This window comes from Alligator mississippiensis, chromosome 3 (assembly GCF_030867095.1).
Source record: "Alligator mississippiensis isolate rAllMis1 chromosome 3, rAllMis1, whole genome shotgun sequence".
Lineage (NCBI taxonomy): Eukaryota > Metazoa > Chordata > Crocodylia > Alligatoridae > Alligator > Alligator mississippiensis.
Genome location: NC_081826.1, coordinates 221,514,928 through 221,539,382, shown reverse-complemented (window position 1 = coordinate 221,539,382; position 24,455 = coordinate 221,514,928). Strand labels below are relative to the sequence as shown.

At 42.6% G+C, this 24,455-nt stretch overlaps 1 protein-coding gene across 1 annotated transcript in view; it reads left to right on the top strand.

The window, feature by feature from the left end:
• Positions 1-24,455, top strand: part of PRR16 (proline rich 16) — a 300,611-nt gene that overhangs the window by 3,364 nt on the left and 272,792 nt on the right.

Sequence of the window (24,455 nt, the reverse complement as noted above, 5' to 3'; positions counted from 1 at the left end):
CTTAACTATTCACATCTGTTCTTTGTCCAAGGAGGTTTTTAATGGTCACTGTAAGAGCTGTATCTTGGAAGATCAAGGAAGGAGGTGAGGGGGACTACTTCAGTAATCAAAGCTGGGAACATACACAATGATTGTAATGACTAATAGAGCATCTACCTAAATAGTTCCATATTTACAGAATAATAGCCTTCTGTTTAATCAAGACGAGAAGGAACATCTTGCTTCTATGAGAGTGTTTTATTTTAAACGTTGGTCTAAAAGTAATGCCACAACTCTTTGAAATGACCTCTTAGCCCTCTACTCTCTCTGCAGTTTCTTCCCTATTAAATCAGGGAGCCTGTTACTATGAGTCACCCTTACATCGTATTCTGGGTAATATATTGTATTATCAATGTATTCAGAAAAAGGAAAACTTCTCCTTAACTTAATTTACTTTTACTAAAACCCAGAGCAACAAACCTTGAAGTTATTAACGTTTCTTTTAAAAACAGATGGCAAAATTACTGTGTGGCTGAGAACAGATGCTTATTATAGGAGTTCCTGGGGCTCCAAACTTTAAACTTATGCCTATTTTCCCACATTTATAGGCATGTTTAGGCTAGAGTAACCACAAAAATACTCCAGGCAGTAAGGGGTTGACTGGGAAATTTGTAACATTACATCCTAGCAAGTACTAAGTTTTAGCTGACATATGCCTAGTCCTCCCAAGGGCGCAATTAACTAACTGGAAACTTAAACTCTTATCTTGTTAAACTGAAAGACTAAGGGTGTTTGCTAGCTACAGTATATATTTTATGTTGGAAAAAGGTATTGCTTAAGCTGAACTGTGTGGTTGCTGTTATAGCAGCTACCAAAAAAGGATAGTCCTTTAATCCAAGTCATTTGAAAAGTCACTTGATGATGAAACCTGGACCAAGATATCATGGTTTAGATTTTCATCTGGAGCATTGGATGTGGACTCTTCTATAGACCCTCTTTTGGAAAAAAAAATAAATCAGGGAAGCACACTTCTAGTTAGGTGATTTGTGTTCTGAGAAGCCAGGAGACTAAAAAAAGTAACTACAATTATGCCCTCTAATTTAAAAGTAATAGATTGTTTCTGTTTTTATTTGGCAGTAGTGGTTATAGCATAGATATAGCAACTATGACTTCAGGGTGTACGTAAGTTAGTGTGTGAAGTTTCATCTTATATTTGTAATGTCACTGATTTCTTAAAGATTCACTCTCCGAAGTTTCCTGGTACTATCACACAAGTTTGGAATCCCACGCTTCATTGAACCAGGGAAATGCTTTGCTGAATCATTTGATTAATGCTTTTATATAGAGAGAAACTTATAATTCAGAACAAATTCCTGAAAATAATTTGAAATATTTGCATAGCATTTAATTGGTAAAAGAAGAGGCTTCAGCCTTTTATTGAAAGGAAACAGCTTTGTAGCTAATGCCAAAGTTCATTGCAATCCAAAATGGACATGCACGATGCACCCAAGTGCTAGCAGAGTAAATACTATTTGGTAACAATCTGAACAGGCTGCTGCACAGGCCATAAATTTTGAACACTTTTCAGTTGACGGTCTTCAAAAGGGATGATTATGTAGTATTTGATGCTGCCTTATATTGAAAGGTCAGAGATGTCCTAATCACCTGAAAATACTGAACTTCAAATTAATAAACCAATAAAGGTCCTGTCTTTCCTAGTTCCATTACATCTACTTCCAAGTCTCCAAAAATTTGTCTTTGGAAAGAATGCATAAATAAGTCTTTCCTTCTTCAAGTAAGTGCAATGTTCAGTTTCTATAAAGTTATCAGATAGGAAACTTGGACATGAATTGAAGAAGAGACAGTGTGCTTCAGGCAATGGCAAAGTTAATAGCTATAGTAAAATAAATGGCCCAATCTGTTACTGATGTGGTTGCACTTCTCCCCTAACAAGGCTGGCATTCAGTTGTTTGGGGTGAAATAAGCATGTTTGTGTGGAATATTCCATATTCAGCATCTCTGGGACCTGCCTGGGCAGATATTTTAACTTCAATGCCACCATCTTCTGTTTTCTGAGCTCACAATTTTTGTGCACAACTGGTACTTTTACCTAAAAGGAAGGCATTGTAGGCAACAACTTGTTGTTTTACTGTGTGGGTAGTTGTAGGCTGTGTCCAGAGAAAGGATTAAAGAGAGAACAGTTAATTCTATATATGTTTTAGTGATCTGGAGGAAGAAAATCACACTGGAAGTGTTTGAATGGCATTCCAGCATATAGAAGTAATAATTGTTAGGGCTGTGTGAAGCTTCGGTCCCTGATTCGATTTGGCCTGATTCAGTGGCTGAATCTCTGAATCCAAATGGAATCAGAGGACCCCTTAATCTCCCTGAATCGATTTGGAAAGATTAGGACAGATTCGGCGATTTGGACATAGACACAGCTTTAAATGTTCTTTCTACATACCTCTAGGTAGCAGGGGCTCTGAACGCTACCGTACTGGGGTGCATGCAGCATCCCACAGAAGCATGGGGAGGCTCTCCAGTGTGCTTGGCAGCAGACATGGAAGTGTACCAGAAGTACTGGTCCATCGGGGAGTGTGCAGGGGGGGCCCCCAACACCCCCTTGGCTGGGTGACTGGTGCCTCCTGGGTCTGGGGGGGGTACCCCTGTGGCCAATCGCTGAGCTAGGGGGGCAGGGAGGGCCCCCAGTGTGCTCCCTGGCAGACCCAGAAGTACTTCCTGTTCACTTCCGGGTTTGCTGCCCGGTATGCTGGAGAGCGCCCCCATGCTCCTGTGGGATGCTCCATGTGCCCCAGCACCTTAGCGATCACGAGCTATGCTGCTACCTCAGGGTATCTAGAAAAAAACTTTTAAAGCTGTGCTTGTGTCTGAATCGCTGATTCACCAAATTGGCATCAAATCTTCAGATTCAGATTCGGCCGAATCAAATTAGAGATAGCGACCTGAATCAACGGATTGAATTGCTGTCCCCGATTTGGGCCGAATCCGAACCAAATAGGGCCCTTTTCGCACAGCCCTGATAATAAGAGAATGGCCAAAGTGTGTTGCTGGCCTTTGCTTTAGAGGAAGAGTATATGAACTCAGGGCACCTGTGTAGCTCATTTCCTGTCATACCCTTCCAGTCACCATGAGTAGGTTGCATCCCTAACTTTTGTGTTTAATAGCCTCTGATGGACCTATGCAGGGCTGGATTAATGCATAGGCAAACTAGGCACATGCCTAGGGCTCTGAACTTTCCTCCATGGCTGTTGTACAAATGGCCCCATCAACCTCCCTTGCCTTCTGCTGCAGTGCTGCCAAGTTTGCTTATAATAAGTGGACTTGTTTTTTTAAAAAAGTTGCTTTGATTTTTAGAGAGTCATGGGTTGTGGTTTTTTGGGCTTTTTGATTTAGAGGTTGCTTATTTGGGGCTTTTCTGTAATATAGCAGTTCCCAAACTGTGGGTCCTGGTTGTAGAAATAAGATGGAGTCGTGGAAGGGCCAGGCTTGGCCAGCACACAGCTTCCAGGCTGGTTGCTGCTGCTGTCTCAGGGCCCTGCATGCCTTCACCTGTGTCTGGCTTGCTCTGGGCACCAGGTAGGGGGAGGCAGCTGCAGCTGGGCGGGAGTACGGAGACCGTGCCCAGGGTGCAGTGGGTGCACAGAGCTCAGGGGGGCAGGGTGTGGGTGTGAGGGTGGGGTGGGGAGGTGGCCCCCCCCACACTCTCCCTGTGACTCACCACCCCCTCCACCACCACCAGTGGCAGCCCTCAGGGTACTTGTGGCCTGAGCAGGCCTGGGTGTGCACCTCTGGCCAGTGCTGCATGGCGGGAATGTGGCGTGCAGCCCTGCCAACTGCCTCTCTCATGCTGGGCTCTTCACGGTGCACGTACAGCTCTGCAGTACTGGGAAAAGCCCAGAGCTGACTGCCTTCCTCACCTCCCTGCCTCCAGGTCCTGGGAAGCAGAGGGTGGGGAAGGCAGCTGGCTCCAGCTTACACAGCTTCCTCCAGGTAGCACGGAGCTGCACGTAGGCTGTGTGGAGCCCCGTGTGACAGCAGTGGCTGGCGGGGGTGCACTCTTTGCCACCACCATGCAGCGCTGGCTGGAGCTGCACATTGTGGAGTGCTGGCACCTGCATGTGCCACGAGTGCCCTGAGGGATGCTTCTGCAGGTGGAGAGGGCTGTGTGACATGGGGAGGAGGTATGTGGGGGGTCTCCACACCCCCCACTCTCCTTCACACCCACATATATTCTCTGACCATACCCTATTTCCCTCCCACCCCCACTCCTCTCTCTTTGAAATGTCTTGAGTTTGTTTTGGTCTTGTTTTTAAAGGCAGTGCCACTCATTTTCTCACATGACTTGGCAACAGTGCTCCACTGGCTTCACCACCCACTGTAGCTGCTTCCTAGTGGTGGTCTGAGCCCTGCTCCCCACAGGCGGAAGTGCTGGGGTAGGGAGGCAGGTCTTGACTGGGCCAAGGGCCCATGAGTTTGTCTGCCTGGGGTCCACTAAAGTGTTAATCCAGCCCTGGACTTATGTTCCATATACCCCTCTTTCTCTCTCCCTCTCTCTCTCTCTGAAATGGTGAAACTATTGGCCTGCACAACATCCTGTGGCAATGAGTTCCACATGCTAATTAGGCTTTATATACTGATACTACACAGGGACTTGGTAACAGGTGCTTCTTAATTCCTACTACTCCTATAACCATTAAGTAGGTGCACATTAAATGAACAGAGAAATAAACCATATTTTCAGATGTATTGCTAAAAGAATGATATGGACTGTGTTGCTACTGTAACCTGAAGCCTTCATGTGTGTTACACTTGTGTAAGCCAGAGATACTCCCTATTCCTTCATTAGGACCAAGCTGTCTTGTGACTAGGTTACATGCTGCAAAATCTACCATTCTCTATAGCAGTACACTTCTGCTTCAAGTTCTTCCCTGAGTATGAAAGCAGCAATAATCTTTACAGGGACATTTATTTTAAGTGCATGTTGTTTTATAGTCTTTGTATCTTTTGTAGTTAGTTAAATCATAATTTTGCTTGGAGTACATGAAACATTCATACATTAAGTGTTACAGAAATGCAAACACATGGAAGAATTTCACCTTAGTATGTTTTGTAGTATCAAGAAGTTGTTATGCAATTCATATGTGGCCCTGAACATCAGGCACACATTTTTCGAGTTATCAGGAATACATTAAATGCTGATGTGGTACTGTGTGAAATTGCTTTGATCCAACTGGAATCAAGCTGCCAAAGTAAGTAACTCCTTTCATACAATATAAAGTTAAAAGAAAGACCTGGAACATACACAGAGCACAAGTTGTTAACACTGAGTGGCCTGACAGAAGAAAGAGCACTGTTGAATTTATGCTAGCTATTTTGTTTTCTAAACAGTTGTCAGCTACATTCGTTCCTTTTATGCAATACTAAGCTACCTGAGAGTACTGTGCATTGTACAGCCATAAACTAAATAGAGCATGTATAAATTTGGTTTTCATGTAAAAATAGTACCGGAACAAGAATGCATATGTCTGTGCTAAAATGTATAGACTTCATGCTGTCTGGGTGCTGCTGACAGTGGCAGAAAAAAACAACAGTAAAGCAAAACTGTGATTCTGTTCCTATTGTCAGTTGAAATTTTGTCTATGTGAGCAAGATTGCATTCTAGGTTCTAAGATTGCACAAGGTTTTGTGTATATGATGTTGTGGATATCTTTTTAAGATTTCAGAAGTTTCATAAAGGAGGCTGTGCATTATGAAAAGGTGTGTAGGTAATATTAAAATAAAAATTGGCCGGGGGCCAGCATTGAAATACTTTTAGCAGTTTTTTTTTGTTTGTTTGGGTTTTTTTGCTAGTCTTTTCTGAAGAGGGGAAGCTTTTCTAAGTTTATAGAATATCAGTGAACATTTTAGTTAAACTTAATAACAAAATGGATAGTGTAAAATCTAATACTGATGGTGTTTCACTTTTTTGTTTAGTTAAAACGGAACTGTGTTAAAAACATGGTATGTCATGTTGCAACCTTTATTAGGGTTTCAAAAATGAATGGGTTTTAAAGAGCGCATCTTGAATTCAGAATTTCATGAATTTAGACTTAAATGTACCCAACAAGCACTTCTAGGCTCCTCCTTACAATATATAAAATAACACTAGAGAGCTAGAAAGTAAAACTAGTTTGAAAAGTGAAGCTAAACAAGCTGGTTTCCTGTTTGAGACAGTGAAGGGTGGAATACAAATCAGCAACATAATTCCTTAGTTTTAGGAATTTAAGACTAGGAGTTCCTAGTCATTGAGGTTAGTTCCCCACTATCACAGGCAATTATGTCATATTTCATAACCTGAACAAGCTCTTTTTTTGCAACTAATCAGAATCTCTGCTCCCACTACTCCTCTTCCAGAATGTCTACCAGTGTCTTGGATGATTAAAAAAACTTCGTCTAAAGTCCACCCGATTTGTTGTAGGTTGACTTTTGGGCCAGCATTGTTCTTTAACCTTGTAAATTACTCTTTTCTCTTACTAGCCTTAACTCCTTGATGTATTAACCTAGAGTAATCATAGTTCTCTTAATCTTGATTTTTTTTGGATGAACAGGCCAATGTCTTTCAGTTGTGTTTTGAAATATAAGCCTTCTTCCTGTTCTAGTCATTCTAGTATTTATTTTGGAATAGATATTCTTGAATACGATAATAGGAGTTGCATGCAGTTTTTCACAGGAGGTATCACCAGGGCACATATATGTGTTCCCGATGCCTGCTCTGACATGTTCTAATTAGAATGCTCCAGCAGGCTCAGCATCATGTGTATTCATTCAGCATTTCCGTATTTCAAAATGTCAGTGGGGGCAGTTTTAACCAAAGCTCATTGAATAAGCTTTAGTTCAAGTGCTTCTGCCACCACTTTGAAGTGAGGGATGCTGAATACACGAGACGTTGCGGGCATTGTTAATTAGAGTGGCTCCTGAGATCTACTTTAATTAAATCACCCCCTTCCCTTCCCTGCAGTGTCCTGGAGCACATGTAAAGATTTCTGTATCTGTACTGGAAACACCTCACCTGATCATTTTGCATTTTGTATTTGTTTGGTTTTTTGTTTGTTCTTTAAATGTCTATTGCATCAATGGCTCATAGTCTAGGTGTTTACGTTCTTTCCACAATGACACATGAATTGTGTTGAACCAAAAGCTTAATTTAAATATGTTCAACACATCCTAGGGAAATGAACCCACTTCACAAATTGGTAGCGATTCTTAAAAATGATCATCATCATTGCTGTGGGCAAGCCAAGGTAAAGAGTTGTGTTTTACGTTTTGTCTTAGCAATTGGTAGGCATTCCAGAACCTGCTGACTAGCAACAGGGATATCTTGCTTTGACAGTTGCACTGGAAAACCACTAAGGGCATTTATAGTTGCTCTTCAGGAGTTGGTTGCATAGGGGCCACTTTAATTAGAGTGACTCCAAGAGCCACTCTAAAGCACCCAGAGGTCACGTGTATCAGTGTCCCTGAATTGAAAAACGGTGGCGGGGGTGCTTTAACCAAAGCTTGTTGAACAAGCTTTAGTTAAAGCGGCCCAGCCACCATTTAGCAGCATGGGGATATTGTTGCACATGACGCTGGAGTGCGGTAATTACCATGCTCCAGAAAACTCACTTAATTGAGTCTGCTCTGATACACTGTAATTACAGCATCTTGGAGCAGCCTAGCTGCATGTGTATAGGTGCCTTAATATAATTGGAAATGGGTGTTGCCCTGGGGGGGTCAGGCCAACTCTTAGGATCTCAATATTGCGATGTTAGACAGGAGGGTGTGACACAATTGCATATATACAAAACACACACAAATCAGTTAGGTGCATACACCCACACACTACCAGCTCAGGCACATACACATCCAAACCAGCATAGGCACATGCATACTTATCACCAATTCAAGCATATACACTATACACCCCAAAAGTTAGACACAGATCACTAAGTCATATATCAGGCACACAATGCCATACACACACACACACACACACACACACACACACACACTAGCAACTCAGATACACACACATTCAAAATAACCAGTCTAGGTTCATGCACACCTATCACCAGTTTAAGCCCATACACGCTACACACACCACATTTAGACAGAATCAGTTACCAGTTACCAACACCTGCACATCCAATACACATATGTGGATTACTAATTCATATACCACACACACACACACACACAATGACATCTATATATGTATATTCACTAATTTACACACATACCACCCACCTACACATACACACAGGTGAGTTCCTAAGTTGGGTGTTGTGATGTGTATGTATGTATGTATGTGCTTGGTGTACTTGGGATACCTGGGGAAAGGTTAAGGTAAGAAAGTAGAAGTGTAGGGAGTTAAAGTTACCAGGACCGGGATTAGAACCGGTTGACTAGAGGGTCCTGGGCTGAAGAACTGAGGCTCAGGGGTAAGTTTAGGTTCTTAATTGATTAAAAGACAACACTCAAAGCCTGCAGAGCAGGGAAGCATGCCGGCACAGTGGCTGGGACCGGAGCCAGAGCTACGGGGGAGCTGAAAAGGTAGGTGGGGAGAGAGGAAAATGGGACTAAGGGAAAGTGTGGGTGTTAAAGAGGGGCTCTGGGTGTGGGGAGTCAGAGGATGGCTCCCGGGCAGCTAGAGAAGTTGCAGGGAGTGGCAGTAGGTGCTGGAAGCTGGAGAAAACTGCAGGACAGCTAAGAGGAGCTGGGGAACTGCAGTGGGGGGGGCGGGGGAGTATTACAGAAGGTGCAGGGGAAGCCTGAGAAAACAGAGAGCTGGACAGCAGAAAAAAACAGGAAAAGCAGCAGGCGGCAGGACAGCAGGAAAGCAGAGAAAGGCAGCAGAATGTCACAGGGAAAAGGCAGTAGGAATTGAGAGGAGATCGGGAAACTAGTAGAGAGGGGTGAGGGCTAGAGCTGAGAGAGAGAGAGAGTGAGCCTGGAATCTAAGATAAGGAAGGGACTGGGATTCAGTAAAACATGACCTAACTCAGGGTTGCAAATGACAGTGTTTTTATTGAACAGGGGAGATGGTGACACAATGTCAAATTGTTTCCCTTGCACCCACACACACAAAATGGCAGCAGGGGTTAGAGCGGCTTGGTGCAGGGGCTGAAGTTCACTGAAGTCTAGGAGGAGAAAGAGAGAGTCCAAATTGTAGGAGGAGGTATGCAGGTAATATCTACTTATCCAGGCTGGAAAGGGGTCCTTGTCCAATAGATGTTGTCCAGAGGGGGGTCGCCGGCAGGGCCTCTGGGTGGATAGGTGGTGTGGCATGGTGCTGGTCCAGATGGAGAGAGCGTTCCACTGGGTCTGTCTTCGTGTGACCCTAGTCCATTCAGTAGAGGCCTGCTACCATTGTATTTCAATTATTCCCAATCATTCTCCATACAATATCCATATGAAACCAGAAAAATCAATATAAAAATGATAATAATACAATATACAACAGTAAGAATCAGTACAAACCTAATAATAATACAATATAAAATGGTGGATATCCAAAACCAAAAACTTGCTACCAAAATAAAAATGTTTAAAGCTTATCCTATATCTTAGCTTACTTATACTTATCTATAGGGAAAAGAGAGGGAGAGAAAAGGTCAGAAATGGTTGGGGAAGAGGACTGAATGCATTTTAAAATAAATAAAAAAAGAAGAAAAACTGGGGGTTTTGCTACATGGGCAACCCTAGGGGTCATCTCTTCTAATGCCAAGATCAACCCATTAAAGGTGTTGTAGATTAAGACCAAGACTTTAGTCCTGATAACCAGGGATTCTGGTTTTCCTTCAAAAAATCATAAATTCTCTGATTAAAAACTTGCAAATTCTCTGATAAAAATCCAAAAATCCGTGGTTAAAATTAAATGCTCCCCACAGCCCCTGCCCCCCCAGCTGCCAGGGCTATGGGGCCAGGGACCCAGGTCTGCAGCCCCCTGCCCCCAATAGAAGGCAGCAGCTGTTACAGCAGGAGCATGAGCCGGGTCTCCCGCTGCTCTTGCCTGCTGCAGACTCGGGCAGGGCCAGCTTTCAGTGGCAGCACACACTCTTGGGGCAGGGGGGACCTGCACACCTCAGATCTGTGGGGGGTAGGGCAGGGCGGGTGTGTGCTGCAGGCTTGTGCTCCTCACCCTGCTGCCCTCCCCCAGGCCCTCCAGAGTGCAGCGTGTGAAACCTGGAGCAGTAGTGCACATGTGGGGACATGCACAAAAGCTGCCTGCCACTGCGAGCTCCGCACTGCCCTGGCCCCACTTCCCCTGCAGGTGGGGGTAGTAGTGAGTGGCGCAACCCTTGACTGCCCCTGTGCACACAGAGGAAGTGTGGCCAGGGCAGCACAGAGCTTGCAGAGGCAAGCAGCTTTCCTGCATGGCCCTGCTGTGCCAGTCACACATGCTGTGCTCCGACGGGCCTGGAAGAGGGCAGCAGGGTGGGGAGTGCAGTGTTTGCCACCCAGGGTTTGCAGCCTGTCACTGTGGCCAGGGGGGTGGGGTTTTCAGCCTCCCTGCTTCTGGCCAGAATGCCAGGGAGGCTGCAACCCCCCGCCCCCAGCAGGAGAGTGCCCAAGTTGGCTGGGGGCTGAGGAGTGGGGGGGCGGAGGGGGTGGTTGTAGCTGCCCGGGTAGTCCAGCTGGGAGTGGGAAAGCTGCAAACACCATTTCCTGGCCTTAGTGCCTGACCGGCTGCAAGCTTCTCCACTCCCTCAGCCCCCAGCCAACTTGGGCACTCCAGTTGGGAGTGGGGGAGGTTTGTAGCCCCCCAGGCACTCTGGCGGGGGTTAGGGGGAGTTGCAGCCCCCTGCTCCCTCAGCCCCCAGCCAGCTTGGACACTCCCTGGCTGGGCACTCTGGTTGTGAGGAGGGATTTGCAGCTGGCCAGGAGTGGTGGGGGTTTTTAGCCAGCTGGGCACTCCAGCTGGGAGCGGGGAGGCTGCAAACCCCCTCCTAGCCGGAGAGCCTGGCCAGCTGCAAACCTCCCTGTTCCTTCAGCCCTGAGCCAGCATCCCCTCCAGCCCTGCCCTACAATCTCCAACCCCCACTTACCTCCAGCAAGAAAAATGAGCCTGAAGCAGCCTCAGGTAAGTGCAAGCGTCAGGCCCTGCCCTTCCCCCTCTCCCTTCCCCTCTAGGCAGGGTTGGGGGTTTCCCACCCTTTTTGCAAACAGCTCTTGCAGGCTGGAATGCAGCAAGCCTGCAGAGCTCTTTGCAAAAGGGGGAAATGTGTGGGTTTCTCTTGTAAAAGGGAAAATCTGCATTTTCTCTGATTAAAAATAGGAAATCCGTGGTTTTCTCTGTTTTTTCCATGGGAAATGGAAAACCTGGATCCCTGCTGATAACCAATGTCTTGTCAACATAGAGAGAGGATTAACAGACTGACATGTGCATGACATCTTCTTTGGATTAGTAAATAAGTAATTGCATCTTGCATCAAAACATCCCTGGACATTCAGATAATCCACCGTAGCAGTTGGAGATCCAGGCAGCTGTCTTTATACCACCAGTTGACATGTGGATGGGGTATAGGGGAAGAGGAGCCCCAAGGAAAACCCACCACTACATGAGTGTGCCCATGGAGGTACCCGTACCATCTTTGGCTTGTCCTTTTTTTCCCCTTAAAACCAAAGGCATGACAGGTGAGGTGAGGGTGGCATCCTGGGCACTCGCTCCATCAACACCTACCCATTCAGGTAGAGACATGACAAGGCAGTGTACAGAAGAATAATGCATTTGTATTATAGTATCCCATTAATCTAACATTCTCATCAAACTGACATTCGAAGGACCCTTTGATATTTCACCTATTTTAGAATGTTTGGAACTATAAGTTCATGTGTACAAAGAAAAATGTGGTTAAAACATCTGGCTTGAGTCAAAAGTTTTCATTATATTGCTCATAATTCAGACTTGCAAACATTTGGTGATTTTTGGTTCTCTTTGCAAAGTCTCAGCTATAAACTACTTTCCATGGGAGGAAAATATAGGGTTATGTAGGGTGATGATGATGTGTACTTTATTTCCATATGGCTTGTGGGCTACCTTAATTCTTTGGTTGTAAGTCACTGACTCTCTAGCTGTTTATATGTGCCACTTGTGGGCGCAGACAGAAATTATATTTTTGTGCAATCGGCCCCCTGAAAGTGCTCTACAGCTGTGCTGTGACACACATGCATGGCTGCAGAGTGCTTTTAAAGTGGCCAATTGTGTGACCATTTAAGCCTCATCAAATTGTGTTCCCTAGGGTTAATTTGTCCCCTGTCCCTGGGGCTGTCAGCAGGAAGGGAGGGGTGAGGGGGATGGGGAACGAGCTGTCATCTGGGATTTGCCTGGCAGGATGGGGGGCAGGTGGATTGAAGCTTTCCTGCCTTGTGATTCCCAATCACTCTCTTCTCTCCAACTCTGAATAGGCAAACCTCAGCCCAGAGCTCGCTCCCCATCTCCTCTCCCTTCTGCTGACAGCCATGGAGATGGGAGGGTTGGGGAGGGGCTGGGAGAAAGAGGCAGCTCCTTGGGCTCCTGTAGGCAGGTTCAATTTCCTCCTCCTGCCTTGACCCAACAGACAAATGTCTGTTGGTTTAGTGCAGCGCTTTAACTCACGGCCCTTTGTCAGGGCTCTGTCAGGACCCCTAGTGTCCTCTACCACCACGCTGGTGTGGGAAGAACCACCCTTGAACTTTTTTTTTCAGCCCCCTTCATTCTGAAAAGTTCTATACTAAAACTCATGGTTCCCAAACTAGCAGCAATTCTGCTCCTCCTTGAATCCATTGTGTTAGGGGCCTTGAGATTTAGACCCACTGGCATTTTGTTTTGGTTTAATATCACTGAACTAAAATAGAGTTGAATAGTGAGGAGTAGCTTCCCCAAGCAGAAGGAATATTGTCAGTACTCTGTTCTTCAAAGATAATAGAATGTTCATATGTGTTTAAAGGTTAACACACTCATCCATTGTTTCTTGCGATGTGTCCTACAGTGCATAATGAAGTTTGGCAGCACTGAAGGTTGAATCATTCAAAAAAATTATTGCAGATTCTTTCTCAGTAATCTGAAGAACACATGCAGTTTTGAAGTATTATTTTTACTGAATCCTGTCCTGAGAATTCCTGTATGATGTCAATCTTGCATCATATTTGACTTTTGCTTCTTATTTTTCTTGATGAAATATGCTCAGAAAGGAGATATGCCCTATTCAGAGATACGAAGTTGAAGGTCCATTTAAGATGTCTTTACATATGCTGAATTGTATCTTATGCCACAAACTGATCCTCTGAAGCTAGTGTAATAAAATGTTTAATGAAAGTTAAAGCTTCCAACTCTAGTTTTAAGTTTATCCTGTGAAGCAGCAATGCAAGATTCTTTGTCTGGAACTGAATTATAGGAAGTTGGATGAAATAACTAAAAGATTGTATATACAATATTATTTTTAAACTATGATCTTTCAAGAAGTTATAAAATTGTACAGAATATTGCATAAGTCAGGGTGCTAAAAACAGAATATTCAGATAATGTTCCTCTAAAGCGAGTTGGAAAAAGGGGGGAGGGGGGGGGTTGGAAATAATGAGAAGATTTGAAACATTAGCAAATGGCAACATGGGACTTATCCTCCATTCTACTGTGCCAGTTTGATCCCATTGCAACTCCATCAACCTTCCTGACATAAAAGAGTACAGAATTAAATCCTTTTTCTTACAGCAATACAAAGACAAGTGAGTAAGATACTTTTTCAAAATGTTGCTTCCGTTTATGCTTTTTTCATACCTTTTGAAATGTGAGAACTAGGTGGCTTATCAAAATTAGTTTTGGTGATTGGTTAGAAAATATTAGTATGCAAAGTAGTTCCAATTAAAATTTAATCGGCTAGCTCAAATAAATAGAAAATTCACTACTTACTATGAAAACATAATAGATAAAATTGTTCTCTCTTTTGTCTTCAAAATTACAATAATAAACAGTTATGGTTGCTGGAGGTTTGCATGTATATTTTGCCTATTTTCAAATGTAATAGCACAGAGTAGATTTGAAAGTTAGATTTTTCTATCCTTAAACAGCCAAAGGAAACCTGTGATATATACTATAATATAAGCTTTCCCCCCTCCAGCTTAAGATTTCCTGGCAAATACAATGAGGTGCAATTGCTCCAATTAGCTTTTTAAAATATTCAAGTTAATGTTGTCCCCACACTTGATAGTTGGCATAGAGGAAAGTGTTCATCATGTATATTTAGTCTCTTATCCTTTGATAAATTTCTATGTTCGTGGGCGCTGTAAGTTAAAAGTATCTGGTTAAAATCAAATACCTAGATTAAATAAAATGCCATTATTTTTTTTAAACTAATATTTCAGTCTTTATGAAGTTGCTACATGTATTTATCCCTATCTGTAATCCATTGCCACTTACTTGCTTTTAGACGCTTTGAATTGTGAAGTAATTTTTGGCAGGTACTTTTGGAATTTAAAATTAGTTTTGCATTTGCATTATGCAAGCATCTTTCTACTTCAAGCAGGTACATAGTACAACTGATGCCTTCAGTTCACAAGGTTTCAAATTGAAGCTAGTTCTGACAGTACGATATGGTTTTTATTGGTTGAAATAAAATTAATAGTGTTGACTGGCATTTCTCAGATTACAGAGTTTAGGAACTGGAGTAATTTCTTATTCCCCAAAACTTTGTATCATTGAAGCTCCACAGTGAAGTTTGTATAGAGACCTGGATATATGTACAAGGCCTGCTGGATGTCTCATGCAGTAGCTTTGACTATGGATGTATTCTTTCTGAAGTTGATGAATAATATGGGCCCACAAAGACCTGGGGAGTGTAACAAAGTTCTGTGTTTGAGCATCAAAAAGTGGGAGGCTGGTGCTCCCTCTCTTCCCATTTTGGGGCAGGTTGCTTTTGGGGACATATTTTTCAGGCTCAATAAAAGTGTGGGGAAAAAAGGTAACTCCTTTCTCTGTCTCCATTGTTTCCTAACATTTTGAGTGTTTCTTGAATTTCATGCTTATGGTATTTCTTGGATAATTCTAAACTATAGTCTGTGGTCAGCAGTGTGACAACTATGTAACACTTGTTTTTGAAGTGCAAGTGATAAGGTGAATATGTGCAGCTGACAGGGAGATAATATGTGGCTGAACTGAGGAGTCCACATTAAGGTAGGACTATAAGGATGATGGTTTTATTGTCAGCTTGTGTTAAGTGCCCTGGGCAGACTTGTTTTTTACAAAGTGATTATTTGGTTCAGTCCATTAAACAAATTTCACAGAATTTGAATAGTTGGACTGTCATCACTTTAAAATAGCATGAAATTGTATTAGTTAATACAGGAAATAATAATTATTAGTTTTGTTGTGCAATGTCTTTAGTGTTAGCTGTCAAGGTATTGACTAAGCAGAGTTCTTATTAATTTGGGTATTGCGAGAAATATATTGTACTGTTTTGAGAGCTTGTGTTATAAATGGAGGGGTTGGTATGGCTGATTAAAGGATAACAGGCCAGTATGCTCTTACAGATAATATGGGAAAGGGGCAAGAGGGAGGTACAAAACAAGAAGCTAGTAATACATAATATATTGAGAGAAATAGAACTTTGAGATAGAAAAGATAATTTGGTTAAACTGAAAACACTGATGTGTTAACCTAATATACATTTTACATATTCTGTTTGATTTTTTTCCCCTTGAAATCTATTTCTTTATTTTACTTTAAATATCAGAGCAGAGAATTTGGTGTAACATCTAAATAGTACAAATGCTGAACCTGGACACTGAACTCAATATACATATAGACTTGCTTCTGATGGGTAGGATAGAAGGATGTGAACTGAGATCAACATAAACTTCCATACTCCCATTCCCCACTCCCCACCTGCTCTGCCAAAAATGCAGAAGTGATGGCTTTGGTGCCCTTTTTAAGTTTCTAAATTATATTGGACAGTGTCTCAGTGTAAACTATCATAAATCACTGTGTTTTCTTGCACATATATGCCCTGGAATAAGGTATACACCCTATTTTTGAAAGGCAGAGTGAAGGAAAAAAGATCTTTCTTTGTAGTAAATAACTAAGTAGCATTAACTAAGGAGCCAAGCCTGCTTATTGTTCGGCTCCATGTGATGTTGTGTAGAATTTACTTTTGACTTTCACCCAGCAGAAGCTTAAGTGGCAGAAATTGCTGTTACTGTATTTCCTCACTTAAAATGCACATTCCAATTTTCAGCAGCTGTTCTTTGGGAAAAAATTGTGTGGCACTTGAGTACAATAATTCAATGCTGAAAAAAGGCATGTCAGTCTGTCCCAACTGAGATGCTAGCCCTAATTTTTTAAGCAGTATTAGGGATTTTAGAGATTTTATTTGTAGTTGTTGTTGTTGCTGCTGTTTACTTTCATGAAATCGGTTGGTGATAGCAATCCATAGATGTTTTGGTTTTTACATCCTGAATTATTAGATCATTGATGCCTAGGTTTGACCTGTCCAGTGAATATGTAACTTGTCTTTAAATGCCTGGTACAGAATTACCAAACATAGTAAGGAGCATTTTGTATGTATTTGTTATTCTATGAACACTAAACTGGCATCTTGTATAACACTTGTATTACTGAGGGTGTCCTAAGAACCACTAAAAGGGGTTTGCCCCCTCTCCAGTACTTCTAGCAATACACACACTAAATATAGTGAGACAACTTTCTCCATGATTCAGTATTTGGGCACAGAGCTGCATTTAGGTTTATTTCTGAGCTTGATTGTTTAATAGAGATCAGTCAACAAGGAGCACAAAAAAGCTTGAAATAAAAACTAATTTGAAAACTCCAGACCATTATTTCTGAGCAAGTTCTGCAGTGAAGTCTTCAGCAAAAATGAAAAGCAAAAATCTTGACTGCTTACTTTTATATTAAAGGTCATGCTACAGTTAATAACATGTTTATTATGAAGAGAAAGTAGGATTGAACAATCATCACCAAACTTTTAGGGCTGGGACAGAAATGAATCATAAACTGGTGTAAGTGATTGGAAACTGGTTCAAAACTGTAACACAACAGAAGTTCAGCGCGCATAGATTTTTTTCAAAAGAGCCGAATCTGGTTTAAGATAAATCTGGATGGATGTAGTATCCGACTTAACTGATTTAGGTTAAATCAGTTTATTAAACTTGTGTCCCAGATCCTCTCCAGATGCAAGTAAATTTGTAGTCTCCCATCATCCCTTTGCACCATACCCACAAGCCCCCACCTTGCAGGGTGGGCAGCCTAGCCTTGGTCCAAGCTATCTGCTCCAGCCATGCTGGGAGATGCGCTAAAGCGCTTCTGGCTTAGGTCATTGCATGTATATGTCTGATGTGGCAGGGCACTGTTGGTGCCTGTCACTTTAAGGGCTGGGTCAGGCATCCAGCAGGTGACCCTACTATATAAAGGCTGTAGTCTGCTGCTGCTAGCCCAGGCAGAAATATTGCCTAGCTGAGCTGCAGCAAGAGCAACCAGGAGGTAAGGGCAAGAGCTTATGGGGATGGCTAAGAGGCTTTTGCTCCTGGGCATGACCTAAAACTGCATCCTGCCGAGGATGGGGGGCCTGGTGGGGCTCCTGGTAGTGTGGGAGCCCCCAGGAAATGCCAGGCAAGTTACCACCCTGGTTAAAGGTGGGCTGGGGTGATTTAATAACTCCAGCTCCCACAACTTGGTGGGTAACCCCGTAGTAGGGCTGAGAAGGCATACCAATGAGAGAGAGTGGGCTAGATGCTCAAGAAGCCTGACTTGAGGCACCCTCGACTGGGCAATGCCGGGGTCAGGACCAGAAGGGTCAAAAGGGCCAGGGGCACACTGCGAGGGATGCCTAGAGCCAAGGGCCTGGGGTTCCAACTGTCCTTGGAGGTGAGGCCAGGGCCTGTGTGGCCAAAGGTCCTGGGGGCACAATGCCCAAGAGGGGGAAGAGTACAGGGAGCTAGGTAGCCTGGAATGAGGGCAGAATGGCCTCATGATAGGAGGGATCCAATTGGGGTCCAGATTGGAGGATCATGGGGCCCAGTATGGAGCCATTGATGCTAAGAACTGTGACACCATCTGTGAATCTTGGGCTGCAGTGTAGGGAAGGTCAGAACCACAGATAGTGCCCCCTGGCATCAAGGCATGTAATGTCCCAGAGTCTCCCACATTTACCACAAGTTTATGGAACGACAAAGCCATGGCAGGAAAGACTGGGCAGAGTGCCCATAGAGATAGGTGGGCAGGCCAGCATGAGATCTGGCCTTGAGAGTTGCCCCTGTCACATCTGCATTTCTGGTATCAAAAGTGAATGTCTGTTCACTTATTTGTTAGTTCAGTCTATGGACACTGAATTGATTTAGCCTTGGGCTTTTTGAATGTCTGTACTTAGCCTCTATGTTGAGCACACTATTGGGTCCTCAGATGCTACTGCTATGGACAGTGCCATATAATGACCTACTTTATTTACCCAAATCCAGGACAGCTTCAAATTTAAGATCCTTCCCCCCCCCCCCATTAAATTCTATACATGGAATAGTATAAACTTGTTATAATGTTCCATGTATAGAATCTAATTCCTGGAAGTTTTGTTAAAATTCGATTCCTCTCTCCCCCCCACTGCTCTGATGGTAAAAGCAATGGTGGAAGGCAAGGGGCCAGGCCCCTGCCTCTTGGTTCCCTTTCTCCCATGTGTGTGCCTGTTACCCTTGCTGCCTGCTCCCTACCCCTTGTCCCCATGCCTTTTCCTGCCTCTCCACTCCCTGCCTCTCAAACCCCTGCTTCCCCCCTCCAGCCTGCCCTTCCATCCCTTGTCCCCCCATGCTTGTGCCTGACTCTTGCTGCCTGTCCTCCATGCCTGCCTATCCCTTCTCCCTTCCCCTACACCCTTTACTTTCTACTGCAGGTCTGCTCCTCCAGTCAGCAGCAGTGGTAGCCCTGCCCAACCCCAGCCTGAGTGGCCAGGAAGAAGTGTTGGTGGTTTCTGACCAGGCTGGGTCAAAGATGGAGGGACTGAAGCAGAAGATAATGGCGGGGGGGGGGGGGAAGGGGAGAAGAGGATGGGCGGGGCTTCAAAGGGGAGCAGGGCATGGCAGGACATACACAGGCACAAGGGGTAAGCGGTGGAGGGTGCATGCTGCAAGTCCCTCCCCATGGTCTCACTGGCATTCTCCCCAGCTGTGTGCCCTCTCCCCCACCAAACAAGCTATTTTAGCCTAGGACAGGCAGTGACTCAGCTTTTGTTTCAGCCCCAAGCTTGGAACCGAAGCTAGAATTGAGCTGGTATTCTAATCTAAGAGGAGGCTTCCTTCCCCCATATGCTGATTGGGGAGAAAACCGCATCTTGGATTTGAGCGAATATGGTATATTAAGACCTAATATTGTGGGGCAGCTTTTATGTCTTTTTAAATATAATGTATGACCTCAGGATTAAGGAGAGAGAAAAAAGGACTCTAAAGGGTTTTGAAATCTTATTGGTATTACAGTTACTAATATTAAGTACTTGTTTAGATCCCAACTTGGTTTCTATGGGAAAATAATAATGTCCTTAAGTCTTATCTGCTCTTTTAAGCTGAATTTGTTTTATTAATGAAGAATGAAACATCATTGTTATCAGTATGAATTATAGATATGAAATGCATCTCTCTTATGCATGGCTTCTTGTTAATAATGAAACTAAGTTGCCTGTTACATAAATGCTAATATACCACAATTAAATCTTAATCAACTGGCATTAACTTTTACATTATGTGATAATTAAATGTCTATTTTGAACAAAGTATTTCAATTGCTATTCTCTTTCTTGTATGCTAATTGTTGTGCTGCAATGCTGTAGCCATTTGCCATTAAAGAACTTTGGTTTAGGCTGGGAAAAGTGAGCTTCTATAATTGGTGGGTAAAATAATTCATTACACTGTAGTAATTTCTGACACTGAGTAGTAATGGATATTGGAGTAGTAGTGGATATTTGGGCATTGCAGGATGGCTTCTTATTGCCACCAGTAATGCTCCAGGAGTTGGGATATGTTCTTGACAGCAAACTGCAGGGTATTGTAGAGAACAGAAGCAGGATAAATTAGTCCAGGCTGGGCAGTGTGCTGCTGAAATGAATAGACCTTTGCCACTTCCTGAACTGACTCATTTAAAACTAGATTTGATTGCTGTATTAGAGTGCAGCCTACTGTATAGACTTCTGTGTGCAACTTGCCTTTCTATATGTGTATACGAAACCTTGAATGGAGATGCTCACAGATAGCATGCATGCAGGGCTGTCTCTTCTCTGAGTAACCTCCGCTGAACAGCAGTGCCCAGTTCTCCAGAAACAGCTCTTTTGAAAGAATCAACTGTAGGTTGAGGTCAAGACTAAGACTTCTGTTGCTTGCCACAGTGTCTCCCAGAGAATTAATGAAATTGTGTATTGTAGTCAGTTTTAATAATAGTAAAACCTTGTTCACATGCTAAGAAAAAGAATGTGTAAGGCAAGGTAGTGGTGCCATCTGACAGCTATGGAGTTAGAGCAGTGCTGTAGTAATACATGGATTTTTAGGAAAGATTCATATCTTAAAACTAGTAGCAAGTGGGATGCTTTCCTCAGTGAGATGGCAGAAGCAAACCATTACTTCCTGAAAAATCTAAACAGGCTTCATTTAAAACATCTTTTAGCTCCTTCCTCTGCAAAGAAAACATGATGAATATAAGCTGACACTATGGTGTTATCCTCATTTTACAGACATTTCTATGCCCTAGAACAGCAGATTTTAACTTTGAAATTGACAAGACTGGTAATTTCAATGTAAAAAGTAGGAACAAATATTGCAAGAAGGATTTTCTGCTACTGGGAAAGATGTAGGGAGAAGCAGGAAAAGGAACTGGTACTACTGACAAAGGAAGGAAACTAGAGAGAAGAAAGTCATGACTACCTGTCTGGTAGTAACCAAAAGGCTAAAGGCATGATTGAGTCGTGTGTGTGTGTGTGTGTGTGTGTGTGTGTGTGTGTGTGTGTTTGTGTGTGTGTGTGTAATAAGCTGCAGGAAAGGTGGATACCAAATTCATTTTGTTCCCCTTTTCTTCAGCTAGAGGGGGAGGTGGGGAGGGCTTCAGAGCCTACGTAACATCCATTTTGTGATAAGGAAAGATGAGTCTGAGAGTATGGCCTGTAGTCTAAGATGCCTTTCTTACCCTTTTCAGGTTGGCATCTCCTTATGAGGAGTCATCTTTTTCTCAACAACTTTACTTTTATAATTACTGCTGTATCATAAGACTACAGTTTATTTGTGTGTGATGAGGGTAACAGACTAGTGAATACTTTAGCATAAAGGATACATGTAGGAGGAATAGCACTATCCAAAATTAAAGCTGTTTCCTGTTATAAGAAAGTCTGTGTCCTGAATTGTTTATAACTTTGCAAAATGTTGACTTTTTATGCTGACATTTTCCATGCTGTTTGTCTCAGGGTGTAGAGTTTTTTTTTGTTTTCATTTGGGGGTCGAGGGGTGGGAGGGGGTGCCTTTTTTTTTTTTTAACAGCCCAAACAGCTTGCCATTTTCTGGGGAAAAGAAGCAAGAATTGATTACCCCCTTTCATTTGGTGCCTCTTTCACTGAAAACCTCTACTGATCTTTCCCCCCTACTTTAGATGAGGAACTTGTAGTTTAGCAGGCAAAAGTTGCCCAAGAGTTCGGATGGCCTAATTGAGGCAGATACTCATGAGGATAGTCAAAAGTCCATGTTACAGAAATGTAGCACTGAACCATTGTGGCAGAACTGAGTCTGGTTATTTGAATTTACAAGTGTTGAACCTACTTCTCCCATGTTCTCAATGACAGTCTACTGGTCCCAGGCAAGATAGAGGAGGAAGTCACTTTATTTATAGGCAGAGGAGACAAAAAAGGCCTGTGGATGATTGGGACATTGAGTATGGGATAGACATACTCTGGGCCTGCTGCCTCACATGAGGGAGAGAAAAACTGTAACTGGAAACTGGAGATGGAGTTGGCAGAGAGCTAGGGCAGGTTGTGTGAAGAGACTGGGACTAGAATGTAAAGTCAGGGCAGGTATAGGGAATAGAGTTGAGAGGGATGGGTAGAAATTGTGGGCTTCCTCTTCACAGCCCACAATTCCTGTGTCTTACTATTTTTCTTAACAGATTATCTTCAGAGCATGCTTGTGAGCTAAAAGGGGTATTATGTCCATTTTATAGATGGGGAAACTAATGCATATAAAGAATTTAAAATAAAAATATCTTTTAATTTCAGGTACTCAATTTTTACAATACTTTAGACCTGATTTTTTTTTTCATTCTTTGCATTATGTCATAGCACTTCATATGTCCAAAGCTCATCTCCTGTTGGCTTTCATTTCAGCTGTATTGCTTAGCAAATCAGAAATCAGGCTGCATTCAGAAAATGAAGAACAGATAAGTAGTGACCCTCAATGAACGGTCTGACTGATGTGACTTGTCCAGCATTACAGATAAACTGTATGTTAGAAGCAGAAATAGTTAACTGTCCTTCTCTTTCTGTCTCCATTTATTCCATACCTTCTAGCATTGCCAAGAATGAAGTCAAAACTAGGGATCTATTCAATAGTTTCCTCCGTTATTTATTTGACCCTGAGATCCTCAAACCAGGCATATCCCGTGCACTGAAGGGATCAGCAGTTCTGTGAAAAATGAGCAATGTGTTCTAAGGCTGTATTATAATACATGAGCGTAAGGTGGCAATTAAAGTTGTAGTGGCAAACATAATTCTGGCGTTCGTGAAATTTTAAGTGGTTGATTTTTTAACCTTAATGTTCTTTTAACATGTTTTTTGTGCTTACTATAAGAAAGGTGAAATTCTTTTTTTTCTAGAACCAACAAACTGGATGAAACAAAGCAGTCCAGTTCAGTATATCATTATCTGGCTCTGTGCATTTGTAGGAAGAGGAAAAATACATGTTTTAGATAACAGTGACTAATTACGACATTATTCTACATTTTAAAAATGTTGGGTTTTTTTTTCTCCCTAAAGCAGTGATTCTCTACTGTGGTGTTGTGGCACTTTGGCGTGCCTTGAGATCCTTTCGAGGGTGCCATGGGGTACCACACAATGTTAGCAAAGTTAGGTGTGTGAACCTGATTTGCAACGTAAAAATGTTTCTATTATTTTTGTTATAGTCAAAACATGAGTTAGAACTAAGAGTTGGCATTTTTCAATGGATGTCTTGAAACTAAAAAAGGTTGAGAAGCACTGCCCTAAAGGAAAAGTTGTAACCTGTAATTCTAAAAAAGGAAAGATGCCACTAGCTCAGAGATTTTGGGAATTCAGTTTGTGTTACACTTTGATCCCAGGTCTCTATTTTGAATGAATTGTAGAAGCAGACCCTTGGGCCCACATGGAGCCTCAATGATTTTTAAAGGGGTCAGACCAATGTGGCTATCCAAGCACAATATAGTAACCTATGGAAAATGTTTTTAGTTAAGGTCTAGTTAAGGGGTTTATTTTAGAGCTTAATTTTAAAATTATTTGGATTAAAATCATCTATAGCATGTGAAACTGCAACGAGACATTATCTCACACCTAGAAATCATTTAAAAATCAGTTGATATAAAACATTTTTTTGAACTTGTAAAAATTCTGGTATGTCTTTTGGCTAAGGAAAATTGTAAGTTCTTTTTACCAACATTTAGTGATGCATTTTGACAAAGGTAGACTTTCTGCTGAAATGTTCGTGCTGCTGAGCTAGGCTACTGGCACAGTGGCTCCCTGGAATGTGGAGTGGAAGTAGCTCTGGGGCTCCCCCTGTTTCTGCATCAGTGGGGAAAAACAGCCAAAGCAGGGCAGGCAGGAAGGCAGGTATTGTGAAGGGGGCAGGCACAAGGGTATCAAAGGGTGGGGGTTACACTGCTTGCCCTCCAGCCCCTGTTTTACCCCCTACCTGCCTCCCCTGCCCCTGTTTTCCTGCAGTGGTGGGGAAATAAATTTAAGATCTCCCTCCAATAACTAGATTCTTGATATGGAAAATTATAACAAATTTGATAATTTTCCATGTCTAGGGCCTAATTACTGGGAGTCATTGTAAATTTGAAGTTGTCTTAGATTCAGGTAAACGTGGTGTGTGGTCCTTTTGTTATATACTGAAATAAATTTATATATTATATTGTATAATAGAGTAAAATATGACATACAGGAATCATTTCCCATCTATCAACCAAAGATAGGCCAGTTTATTATTTGCCAGGTCACATAGATATGATGTTTTTAAAATACTCACTAAACCCATCAATCTCCCTGTATGTTCCCCTGTTTCTATCACTGGTTATTGTCTGCTCTTTCTTGCTGTAAAGGTAATGCTTCTTCTCCCATTTTGTATCATTGGGGAAAATATTACTAAGCTGTTTTTCCAGCATTAGTTTCAAAATGTTTGTCATTCCTGAACTGTATTACATCTTAGAGGCAAGAATAGTGACATTCTATGCCCCACACTTAGCAAAG